At 44.1% G+C, this 13,286-nt stretch overlaps 1 protein-coding gene and 1 long non-coding RNA gene across 3 annotated transcripts in view; both read right to left on the bottom strand.

Moving 5' to 3' along the window:
• ASIC2 (acid sensing ion channel subunit 2) overlaps positions 1 to 13,286 on the bottom strand; it is a 528,145-nt gene that overhangs the window by 434,315 nt on the left and 80,544 nt on the right. The gene's annotated exons all lie outside the window — the stretch shown is intronic.
• On the bottom strand, positions 3,084 to 11,747 carry LOC128329415 (uncharacterized). The gene is made up of 3 exons (XR_008309645.1): positions 11,716 to 11,747; positions 10,132 to 10,253; positions 3,084 to 3,377 (listed from the first exon to the last, which is right to left on the bottom strand). It is a non-coding gene; the product is annotated as an uncharacterized LOC128329415 (long non-coding RNA).

The raw sequence follows: 13,286 nt of genomic DNA, 5'->3' as shown, positions 1-13,286 counted from the left end.
CAGGAGAGTAATTTGCACCTTGTGTACCCAAGAAAACACCCCTAAGGATGTTACTCCTGTCAATCTGAGTTTCCATATCTAGGATTATTTCTTTAAGTTTAACTCTAACAGCCTCATAAATCAGATTTAAGTTAGCTGAAGGTGAAAAGCCATAATAATACAAATGTTCTTCCACCTTTTTTTAGCCACGATGAATGGTGTACATCCTGGAATATCAATGAAATAATACCAATGGGATAGAACATTAACTTGAGCCAATAGTTCAAGATCTGGATCCAGGCCCAGGCCTCAATTTTAATCAATCCCATATCCAGACGTAAAACTGCTCTTGGGATGTAGCCGGGTACTTGGAAAACACTTTTTTAAAAGTTTGATTGGATAGCCGCAATTTTATTAAAGTTGGGATATAAACCTAATTGAACTCCATATAATAATTGCGTACACACTTTAGCTTTAAACAATTTTATAGCCGCCGGGATAAATTGAGCGCCTCTAGAACGGAAAAGGGGCTGAATCAAATTAATACTCCTTATCCCATTCTGGATGACATAATCTCTATGGCTATGCAAACATTATACACAAAGTTGTGCAGAATGTCAGCCTCTCATATTATTCTGTGCGAAAGTGCATCTAAACCAGTTCAAAACTGTTTCAAAGTGATTGAACCAGTTACAGAAGCACTTTTTCAAGTTAGTATCTGAACTGGAACTGAAGCTGAGTGTTAAAAATACTGATGAACTTGAACCTGAAGTGAACCTGTCTTTCTAATAGTTCAACTCCCTGGCGATTACAGACATTACACCATGGAGAGAACTTCCATATCCCTTCAGACACAATGCTTTTCAGTGGAGACAGTTTGCAGAGTCAGCTGCCAGTCATCAAGGCCTGCTTGTCTCCATGTACATCATCATTTGATTTATCTGACCTGATTCTTCAGGACTGGCAGCAGAATGTGATCTTGGGCTAAGCCTAATCCCTTGAGTGCATTAATTAATTTCTGTGTTCACACCGTCCATCTAAGCCATTTTCAAACCTGCTTAATTCTCACAGCATCCAAACATGAAACCTTGGTTAATTTCTACTGAAAGGGAAAGGGAAGGTCTGCCAGACAGCTGTGAATTCTGCACTGAAAGCCCGGCTCCCTAACACTAGCATGTGTGTGGGCAAAGATAGAGGTTATTTAGCAGGGCCAATGTCAGTGGTCGGCATCACTGGGCAGCTACTGAGAGCCTTGGGCCTTCAGAAGGGCTGCTGCTAGTCTCCAAGACCATCCATGTGCCTGTAGCCTTTATGTGGTGGTGGCAGAGACACTCTCTCAAGGTCCAGCCAGGTGGGAGGAGCACCTGAAACTTGGAGACAGTCTTGTTACTTAGTGGCAAGATGCAAGCACTCTGCACATGCACACAGGCACTTTTATTCATTGCTTCACATATTCTAGTGGCTGACAGCAATGTATTTTATATTTCTATCCCATTCTTCCTCCAAGGAGCATATTATTAATTATTAATTTATTAATTAATATTATTATTTACATTTTATATCCCATTCTTCCTCCAAGAAGCCCAGAGTGGTGTACTACATACTTAAGTTTCTCCTCACAACAACCCTGTGAAGTAGGTTAGGCTGCGAGAGACGTGACTGGCCCAGAGTCACCCAGCTAGTATCATGGCTGAATGGGGATTTGAACTCGGGTCTCCCTGGTCCTAGTCCAGCACTCTAACCACTACATCTCTGCATTTTAACAACTCTATAAAGTACAGCAGGGAAAGAAAGACTGATTTAGTCCTAGTGAGCTTCATGACTCAATTGGGAGATGAACCCAGGTCTCTAAAAGGTCTCTAAGCCAAATGTACTTGCCTTCTTCTTTGAAGCCTAACACACTTGTAGCAAGCAACTTGCCTTCTTCAGGGGTGCCAAAAGAATAATTTATGATAGCATAAAATCCCACTAACTATAGCAATCTAGGTAGGTCTCATGACTTGGTGTGAGACCTGCCAGAATGACCACAGTTAGTAGGATTATCACAGGGATTACTACAGTTAGTGAGATCTTATGCAATTACAAATGATTTTTTGTATCCTCGAAGAAGAATATTTGCTGAAATGCGCTGGGTTTAGAACAAATATGTTTGTAAGAAATCTCTCATCATCTGCACCTTTTTGTAGTTCTGACTCCATTCCTTTCTGGTGATACCGAAACCAGGGACTTCCTGATTCACAGGACTTCCTGATTCACTCTCTGCCACTGTGCTACTGTGCATTAACCTAATAAGACAGGAATGGTAGAGAACAGAAGGACTGAGGCACAAATTCCTGTATTGGGAAGCCAGATCTACGACATACGAGGGCAGGACACGGGGCAGGATGGGGAAAAAGACACTTTATGAAGAAAGTGACTGTGGCTTAGAGCATGTCCCCTCCCCAGCTCAGACTTTATTTTGTTTTATTTATTTAATATCCATTGTAAATTCACCTCACAAGCCTGACTTATCAGCTAATGTGCTGGGTGGACACACCGTGTGAGGAAATGCATGTGAGAGAAGGAAAGATTATTACAGTTGGAAATAAAGACTTTGTGGGTAAAGGAAATAAATCAGAAAACTAGGGTCATTTATATTTCTTTTCCAGCAAAAAGTGTGCCTCTGTGCAAAATGCTGAACAACACCAGAGTGATACAGTGATCTCATGTCATTTTATGCCTGGGAGGGAAGGGCACTGTGCTGGAGATGGGGGCACAAATACATCATACATAATTGATTCAACAAATGTCACCTCTTTCTATCTCACAGCCTGTCCACAAGACACATGAAAGGAAAGCAGGGGTAGGGGGAGGCAGACATGTTCAGCTTAGAGAAAAGAAGATCAAACTAGAGCACACGTTAACAGTTTACAAAAACATAAAACACTTCAAAAATAGGGGGGAAAATATTTAGCAAGGCCACTGAGGAAAGACTAAAAAAGCAATGTGCCATTCTTGATCTAGTTCTTTAAAATCTAAATCTTCTTCAATAAAATGATTTTAATGGAAATTGCAAACACACAAATATATATCTCCAACAGAAATGAACATAGGAGTTGGCAGAATCAAAAAGATCCATATATGGCAGGTGACTTTACCACAGTAGCAGGCTACCTTCCATACATGAATGTAAAGAAAAAGATAGGGTTTAGATTTATCTCACATCAGTTTCAGCAGATGTGTTCTCTTTTCCATTTGTAAGAAGTAAAACATTTCTTCCCAGGAATTTATCATAGCCCAGTCCAAGGCAGTGATTCTGAGGCAAAGGATGTGGGATGTGGATGTCGGTCAATAGGAGACTGCCTCAGGCCCCAAAATGACCTGAGATACTATCCAATGAAGAATGCTCTGCAGACCACCTAGAGGGAAAGCATTCAATGTCAGCATTTTTGCTTGAGACTAAGGGTTCACTCTTTTTATGGGAGGAATAAGATTTCAATTCATAGCAACCCCCAAAATTCCTCACTCCCTTGCAAGCTCCCAGAGACCACAAAAGGCTGTACCTGAAAAACATCCTGTGATGTCAGTATACATGGCTCCAAGGGAGGAGCCATGGGAGGAGAGCTGGTCTTGTGGTAGCAAGCATGACTTGTCCCCATAGCTAAGCAGGGTCTGCCCTGGTTGCATCTGAATGGGAGACTTGATGTGCGAGCACTGCGAGATATTCACCTCAGGGGATGAAGCTACTCTGGGAAGAGCAGAAGGTATCAAGTTCCCTCCCTGGCTTCTCCAAGATAGGGCTGAGAGAGATTTCTGCCTGCAACCTTGGAGAAGCCGCTGCCAGTCTGTGAAGACAATAGAGAGCTAGATAGACCAATGGTCTGACTCAGTATATGGCAGCTTCCTATGTTCCTATGTTCAAGCCAGGTCTCTGCCCCTCTAAATTCCTGCTCACTCTCAGCAGACATGCAGTAAAGCACTCACTAGGCTTGCTGGGCAGTTTAGATGCTCAGACCCTAGTTCATGCAATAGCCTTCTTCTTTGGGAGGTGTTTCGAGCCCTGTACAGCCTGACCCCTCCCCTACTACCTTGCAACAGTACTTGCTATTACACTCAAATCTCAGTTTAGTCTCATCCAGGCCAGGTTCACCAGGACACAGACTCACAGCTTAACCACGAAGAGACCACTATCACAAGGCAAGATGAAATGGCTGTTTCAGGCAACTTCTTTTTCTGTCATTCACAGTTAAGGAACTGAATGCCGGACAGATCTGATTTGTGGGTAAAATTGAGAACAGCTGAAGCTTTTAACTGAAACAATCAACTGAGAACATGGCAGCCCAGACATAATTGTCCAACATTCAAATAGGTGGATGGATTTTCTATGGAAATCTACTACTCAAGGAAAATATAATTCAAAATGGAATTTTGTGTGTGGGTTTTGCAGACTCTAGAAAGACCAAGAAAGCTACATAATCTAGCTCCTTGATCCAAGACTCATGTAGCCACGTTCAACCAACCCACACAATCTGGACCATAGCATGCCAAAAGCAGAGAGCAGATATGCCTAGAAAACCGGTCTGCAGAGCAAATATGACTCAAGCAATCAAGACAAGTCAAATGCTGCCGAAGAAGGTAAATACATCCCAAGATCATTGGCTAAGCTAGTTGTGGGAACAATTCCTTTCTCAGCCCAAGATCTCAGCTGTTGAATAGAAATGCTATTATAATATGTCAAGTGAAAATATTTTAACTTGCTTGCTTGCTAGCTAATGAGCACTGATGGTCTGTTGATGTTAAAGATGCTTGTTCAATGGGTTTTGATGGCTAGAAGATGCTTTTGAATGAACACAGATACCTACCATCTAGGATATATCTTTACCTGCTCAGGTGAGGGGCCTAAGAGAATGAAATAACGAATGTGAAACAGGTCTATATTTTGAAGCTGGATGGAAGGAGGAGCCTTGGATGGATGCTGCTTTACACATGAGCACTAAACAGTGTACTAGACTATGCATATATTTGTAAATAAATGTAACTCTTCACTATTTCCTCATCACAAGGAAATAGACAGTTGACTCTGGAATTTCCTATCACTAGGGGGAGAGGAATCATATGCACACCACAATATGAAAGAATCATAAAGACAGTGTTTCTGACCTTTCCCTCATCTTATTTATTTATTTATTTATTTATTTATTTATTTATTTATTTATTTATTTATTTGATTTCTATACCACCCTTCCAAAAATGGCTCAGGCCAGTTTACACAGAGAAATCATCATCATCATCATCATCATCATCATCTGGTGGGGGACAGAGAAGAGGTGCAAGCCAGCAGGGGTGAGGGACGGGAGGGAAGATGTGTGGAATAGTGTGGCATTTGGCGTCTCACTTCAAGCACTCAAAGACTTTGGACTACTCTATTCTGCCTGACCAATATCAGGGTGTGACTGTCAGCAGCGCTGGTGAATCCATAAACAGCATTTTTCAGGAACTTTGGATGAAGATGATGCTTGGCCTCCTCCTGGAAGGATTCCATGCTAGTTTAATCACTGGGTGAAGGCAAGACAAAGGTGAAAGTGAGCAAGGGAAGCTCAGAGTACTAGCATAAAGTTTTATAAGTAAGAATATCATCTAGGGAGGTGCTTAACTTCTAAAAAGAAAATTTAACTTACCAGCAAAGCTCTATTTACCTTAGAACAGAGCTCTGTTGCATCATTCTGGAGTGTGTGGGAACAGGGTACTATTGTTGAGCAGCAATGAAAAGCAACTCAGTGCATGTTCAGAGAAGTTTAATATATAATTTTACTTTATACCCATGTGGTCAAAAAGGAGAGGTGTCCCATGGCCATGGTTAAAAGGAGAAGGATGAAGTTGCAAGACCAGGACCAACAACAATCTGCAAGAGTTTACTTTTTATTTACATTGCTGCTGTAGATGGAGGGATACAAAATCCCTCCTCTAGCTTTGAGGAGTTCTGGGTAGGCTGTCACCATCCACTTTTTAATATGACCAGAGTCACCCTTCCAAGGGAATATCCTGGGAGAATAAAGTGGAGTACTAACTCTGTGTACTAACTCTGTGGCCAAGTTTTGTTACGTTGCATGTAAGTTGCGTACTACTATTTTATGATGTTTTATTCTCTTTTTCCTTTTTGCTTGTGTTTGTTCTGGTCATTGATCGAAACAAAGCTTGTACTAAAGTGGAAAACCCCTCCCTACAAGAAAGGCTTGAGCAGTCTTGGGCCTTCAAGACATGTGACTAGGGCAGGGCTGGACGATTCCTGGTGCACCCTATGATTTGGCTGAGAACCAGCCAAAGCATCTCTCTGGGTTGCAGATGAAGTGGTCTTTGGGCTGGGTGGGAAGCAAAACCAAGCCGAGCCCCCACCGCAGTCTGTATGGAGGCAGGCAGGCAGATTCTCTCCCCCCCACCCACCCCACCTGCATGGGGGGAAGCTAAGAGAGGCGCGCTCGCACATGTGTCTGCTTTGATGGGGTGGGTCCTCCAATGCAGTACAAGATGGGGCCCTTCTGCTCTGTCTCCTCCATTTTATTATGTTTTGCCAGATTGTAATTCAAGCTGGGGATGCAAGTCGCCTTTGGTCGCTGAACGTCGCTCTGGAGGAGACCAGGCTTGGCTCAAGTATACGGGGCGGGGGCTGCATTTCGTCCCAGGGAGCGCTGCTCTGGGGACCTCCTCAGCACTTCATCTGTGCTCCCGCTGCACACAAGTTCAAACAGCCTTCCTGAAATACTAATTTAAAATGGCTGGAAATATAAGTGGCCTTCAGGAGGCTGCTGACTCGTGCTTCCCTTGCCCAGCTATGGTGGCAACATGCCAGCCGGCGGGCCTTGACCCCGGGTGTGCTGCCAGCGGGAGTCCACTCCTGGGAGCTGGGTGAGGCCCGGGCAAGTAGAGGTGCCCAAATTCAAAAGTTGTCTAGAGTGTGAGGAGCAGGAGTCAAGCCATGAGGCATGCTGGGAATCATAGTTCTTTTGGTGGAATGAGACGGAGCCCTTTCTTCTGCCCACCCTTTTGAGACGGGCAGTGACAGGCAGAAGACAAACAGGGCAAGTGGCCTGAGTTAGCCCTAACCTGCCTGTCGCTGCACCTCTGCACAGGCTCTTAGGCACTCTTATCATAGGCTCTTGCAGAAATCAAAGGTGGGCCTGGGCCCTTGGGCAGGCGAAAGAGGAGGAGCCCAAGGTCTCCTCACTGCAAGCAAGCGAGCCAAGCTGTCAACTGCAGACCATATCCATGTTGTGAACTGCCCTGAGCCGTATCAGAAGGGCGGTATATAAATCTAATAAATAAATAAATAATAAATAAATAAATAAATATCCCTACATTCCCAATGGAGCCTGTCGAACTACCCAGGACTAGAGTTAGGGTCAATCGTGGTGACTGATATGGGCTCAGGCAAAGTCTCTGTTCACACGCACCCCATTGTTCGCTAGAGTGAGTTGTTCAGTCCGGGGCGGAGTGGACTAAGAGGCGAGCAGGGTGGTGGTGATGAGGCCGGCAGGTGGGTTCTGGATGGGGGAGAGGAGAACTGCTGGGGTGTGTGCCTGTGGGGGTCTCTGAAGGCCCTAGCCCTGGACTAGGGCAGGGCTCAATAAGGAGTAACACTCTTTAATAACAAGGATTTATTAATAATTGGGTGATAAGGAAAACTATAGAGGCATCAACAATCGCTGCTTCCATTCAAGTAAAACCCTTTGCCAGGAACTACAAGAACCATGCAGTCAGATCCAAACACTTGAACAAAAAACAAATTCCCTGACGTGTCTAGCTAAACTGCTCCCTATCCTTCCTACTTACTCCCAGATAAGGAACTTCCAGTTGATTCCCAGCCCAAGGCTGTTAGTCTCGCATTTTCTTACAGTTAGTTGCTGACCAGACCTCACTCAGAGGCCTCCAGGGAAGAATTGAACTCTCACGCATCCCACCTCAACTCCTCTTTAGGCTGTTGTCCAAGAATCCCTGCCGATCACTTTGGATGGGGTTACAGGGATTTGATTCTCCAGGGCTTATTTGGAGAAGACCACCCTCAAGGCAGTTTCTCTAATTGAGGCCAAGTCCTTCCTCAAGCCTGACTATCATTACAGCTGCCATTGATGAAAGTCAGCAAGTACAGTTAGGTACAAAAGTTTTACAATAGGGTTGCAAACATTATCTTGCCCGAATACGGGACACAAGGGGGGATGTCTCAGAGGTGGGGGCTCCCATTTTTGAGAGCCATGCTCCATTTTTGAGATTTTTCAGCCTGTGCTGGGCTTCCAGCCTGGCTGGGAATGCCTCCCCATGCCTTTGCAAGCAGGGAGAAACCATCCTGAACACGCTGGTAGCCCAGCACTGACCGGAATTTATTTGCAAATGTGGCCGAGCATCTGATGTCAGATGCAGGGGTGTGGCTGTGGTATCAGGCATGGCCCCTGGGAAGGATGGCCTGGGTTCTTTGAACCCATTGGTGCAATGGACACTATGCCCCTGGTTTTCCTGCTATCCATTTGGAAGGAAATATGAGATAAGCTGACAGGTGTGGCTGTACACATGGAGAGCTTAATTATACTGGCTCCTTTGCTTTCACTGCATGGCCCCGCTTGCCATTTCTGCCTCCCCTCGGCTTGCCTTGCCCACCCACGCCATTCACCTGCCCGTGCCATGCCTCCTCCTGGGACGCAATCTCCAGGTGGCGAGCCAAAATACAGGGAAAATGGTGACCTGGACGAGACAACCACTTCCCCCCAGAAATACGAGACGTCCCAGGTAATCTGGGACCATTGGCAATCCTATTTAACAATGATTATCTGGGGAGGTCTGCCTACAGTTGCTACCAGCTCCGTTGGTGGCTACTCAGGGATGAACCTTTTCTGCTGCCACCCCAAGGCTTTGGAATGCACTCCCTGCTTAAATAAGAGACTACCCATCTCTGACAGCTTTTTAAGGACTCTTAAAACACATTTGTTCATCCAAGTTTTTAACTAGATTTCTAGAGTTATTAATTTGTTTTTAACTGCTTTTAATATGTTTTAATTGCTGCTTGAATTTTATGGTATTTTTGTTGTAGACTGCCCATAGACACAAATTTGGGGTGTGTCACAATATTTGTATATTGTATATTTGTATATCAGCTTCAGCATCGCTCCCTCCAACCTGCAATTTGGGGGAAATGGATTATATTGGCATTGAAAAGGTTTGAACAAAACCCATGAATTTTTCTCATAGAATCAGACCTGAGCAGAGTTCCTCTTTTTGCTGCTAGTTTTTCTTTTTATGGGAAGACTGGGACACTCTTGCTACTCACTCACAACTATGCTAAAATCCAGGATTTCTCCATTGATTTCCATGAGCTATTCTCACTTTGACCCCAGGGAAGATTTAAACATGGTTTCTTCAGTTAAAACCTGGAAATTCCCCATCTAGGAAATGATACAGCACTTCTGACTTTGTATATCTCTATGTGCTAGTCTGGCTGGTCTCCCTGCCATGCCCTTCACTGGGCAGAGGTGGATGCCACAGGCTAAATCCCTCTCTCAGCACCAACCTACTCCATGCTGTATGGGGAAGAGCCACAGCAAGCACCCCGCCTCCCACTGATTCTGGGATTTCTCATGCAATGTGGTGCTCCCACACCATGCCAAGGACCATTGCCAAGGACCATCCCACACCATTTCCAAGGACCCAGCTTATTTACCTTACAGCTTCAGGATTCTGTATTCACACAGGCCCACGCCCCTGCTGTGACATTCAGAAAGACCTCTCTATGAGCAATGCCCCCAGCAAGAATTAATTGACTCTCTGAGGATCGGTGAACACTAAGCTCAATGAAATACACTCTGGATCTGTTTGGCTGGTGAAGATTGAGTACCTCTTTCCAAGATAAATCTTGTCACTGTGCAATTAGCAGAGCATTGCACAAGCAATAAGTGTGTAATTGAATTTTTATTAATATACCCTTCTTGCCTTCTCCATTTCTGTGCTCAAAATATTTGGCCATTGTTTTTGCAAGAATGAATTTGTTAAAGGACGATGATGATAGAATTCTAAAATATATATTTGGAAAGCATCTGATTTGCTATCTTGTTTTAAATGGTAGTTATGGCCCCAAGCATTCATCCAGCAGTAATGAGGACAGGGAAGTAATTTGCATACGTTCATACTCACATAATTATTATGACTTAACTACACTACAGGCAAATCCATCTTCTTATTCAGCAAGGTTCCCAGAAGTTCTGCTTGCAGTACACTAAAGAAGGATTACCCATGGCTGCTTTCCTGATAGCTTTCTGAAAAGAGTTAACATTAGACAATGAAGTGACAGACAATTTGAGCTACAGTTTAGCCCTGCAGCAACCTATTCTAAATGCCAGGACTCAGTCCATAATCATGTGAAATAATGAATACCTCTGAGCATGTGCAAATTGCCTTGCCTTCCCTACTGACCATATCTAGTACGTCCTGTACCTCAATCAGAAGGCACAGCTTTCAGCTAGGGCTGAACTCCAGCACCTCTCTTGTTCATGATTCAGCACTTTAGAGGCAGAGGTTTTAGCTATGTGCCACTGCAGCAGCGGTGGTGGAAAGTTCAGCTAATAACACTTCTTGGCTTTTGTTATTTCCATAGCAGTAGCTGTTGCTTGTTTGAGCATTCAGGAACTGCTGCAACAGGTTTGCTTAACCTTTCTTGTGTGGTTGTGTGTGTGTCTAGGAGAGTGAAGCAAGAAAGAAAAGGAGAACCCTCTCCTCCAGCCATATCCATTCAGCACTATCCCTCCCATCCTCCTTCTTTAAAGAAGTGGATCTCTGAAGTAAATTGCTATCTCTGAGCATGCACAGAATGTCTTTCCTTGCAGCCTGTCTGACTCCACACACACTTAGAATTAAGGAACAGGGCTTTCTTCTAAGGCAGATGGTACAGGCATAGGAATCAGCATAGGCCTGAGCCCCATCTCTTTTTAGAAATTAAGCACTGCTCTTTTTTACCTGACCAGTATTCTGGGAACACAGTACAATTTTCTTGAACATTTTTTTAAAAAAAAAATGCTTATAGCTTCTGATGACGGTCCCTTATTTATATATATATATATTTATTTATTTAGTATATTTGTATATTGGGTATATTTGGTGAGTTCTGGATGGGGGGGGGAAACTGCGGGGTGCCTGCCTGTGGGGGTCTCTGAAGGCCCTTCAGAGGTCTTCAGAAGTTGAAAAAAATAATTCTTAAATGAAACCGAAAAATACTCCCACCCGTTCTGTTTTTTCAATGCCAATATAATCAATTTCCTCCAAATTGCAGGTTGGAGGGAGGGGTGCTGAAGCTGAGAATGGCTTATGACAGTCCTGTAATGTAAAGATAAAGTGTGCCGTCAAGTTAGTATTGACTCCTGGCAACCATAGAACCCTGTGGTTGTCTTTGGTAGAATACAGGAGAGGTTTACCATTGCCTACTCCCGCGCATTATGAGAGTATGCCCATAGTCTGGGAAACATGCCAGCGCAGATTCGAACCACCAACCTCTGGCTTGGTAGTCAAGCTATTTCCCACTGTGCCATTAGGTGGCTCCTGTAATGTAGCCCATTGCTAATATCGCAGATTGGGTGTCAGGCTAGGGCTGTGAGAGTAGCAAAGAACCCCGCCTCTGCAATAGAGTCTACTGTTAATATTGCAGGTTAGAGGTGGGGCTGAAGCTTGTTTGAATTTCAAGGCAAAAAGACTCTCACAGAAAACTGCCTCCAGTATTTTACTTACTGCTTAGGTCTTACTCTGGACCTACAAGGAAGCCTCAACAGCATAGGTGGGTCATGTGATACCTCCTGACCCCTATAAAAACTTCCAGGTCAGCCTTGCTCACTGATCTGAGCAATGAAGCTAATATGCTACTGTGTTCCCTGTAATAGGACCAAACTTTGCCTCAGCCCACGTATATCTTGGATCTTGTCCCTCAAGACTGAGATCTAGGTTCAAGCACCATGTCCTCTGCTGGCATGGTGTCCCTGTGAGGCCCTGGGCTACTCCCTCCCAATCATTCTCCATTCCTCTCTTCGAAAATGAGAATACCGAGTTGCCTTGCTCACAGTACTGTTAAGATGAACAAAATAAAATCTAAACACTGTGCACTTTACAAATGTTCTATAAATGATAAAAAGTGCCATTAAAATAGTAAAGTGGTTAAGTCAGAAGGAAGTAGGTGAAGGAGAACATCCTTGGATTAAAAAATTTAAAAAACTTTGAGTTAGTTCATTGCCTCCAAGGCTAGAAAGTTCCCTTCACAGATCAAAAACAGGCTAACAGATAAGCATCCAAAGGTTAGAGCAAATGGTCCATTCTCATGATGGAGAGCGACGTTCCACATGGGGAGAGAAACCATTGCTTTTTAATATAGCCATTAAAGGCCTGTGGGAAAGCAAGCTTGAATTTGCAGGTGGAACCCAGTTATTTCAGAGATATTTCTATTTATTTATTTATTTTTCAAATTTGTAGACCGCCCCAAATTTCTGTTTCTGGGCAATTTACAACAACAGTTTAAAGTTCATTATTTATGAGTGCAAGCTGAAAATCTTGTGACAAATAGCCATACATTTGTGCAATATACCATGATAAGTGGAATAATGTTTGCAGCCCTGTTTCTGTGAGGGGAGGGAAAGTTGTTAGCTTGGCTGAGAGTAAATCTCCACACGGGCCTTAGGGACAAGGGCAGCTTTGTGGCAGACTGGGATGATGAAGACGAGGACGAATATTTACATACTGCTCTTCAACCAAAGTTCTCAAAGTGGTTTACACAGAAAAATAATTAATACATTAAAAAGATGGTACCCTTAAGTGGCACAGCGGGGAAATGCTTGACTAACAAGCAAAAGGTTGCCACTTTGAATCTCCACTGGAATGTTTCCCAGACTATGGGAAACACCTATATCCAGTGGCGGGTTTAAGGAGAGGCAGAGTAGGCAAAATTTGAGGCCCAAAGCCCCCTTACTTTAAAATGCCACTGTGTGGTGGAATGGGACAGCAGCGACTTCAGTGGGGAGGGTGGTGGTGGGACGAGGGGAAAGTTCCCCCTTTTATTTTAAAGCAGTGCTGCTGTGCAGTGGGGCTGCGAGGAAAAGCTTCTAGGTCCCCTCTCCCTTCCAAATGAGTGCATGCCCCCGTCTGCAGCCCGTTTTGGACCTTCCTCCACACATGGGGGTGGCAAATAGCTTGATCCGCCTCTGCCTATGCCGGGCAGCAGTGATATAGGAAGATGCTGAAAGGTATCATCTCATACTGTGCGGGAGGCCATGGTAACCCCCTCCTGAATTCTACCAAAAGAAAACCACAGGGCT

Source organism: Hemicordylus capensis, chromosome 6 (genome assembly GCF_027244095.1).
Source record: "Hemicordylus capensis ecotype Gifberg chromosome 6, rHemCap1.1.pri, whole genome shotgun sequence".
NCBI lineage: Eukaryota > Metazoa > Chordata > Lepidosauria > Squamata > Cordylidae > Hemicordylus > Hemicordylus capensis.
Note: the sequence above shows the minus strand (reverse complement) of the source record. Positions and strands in the feature narration are given on the sequence as shown.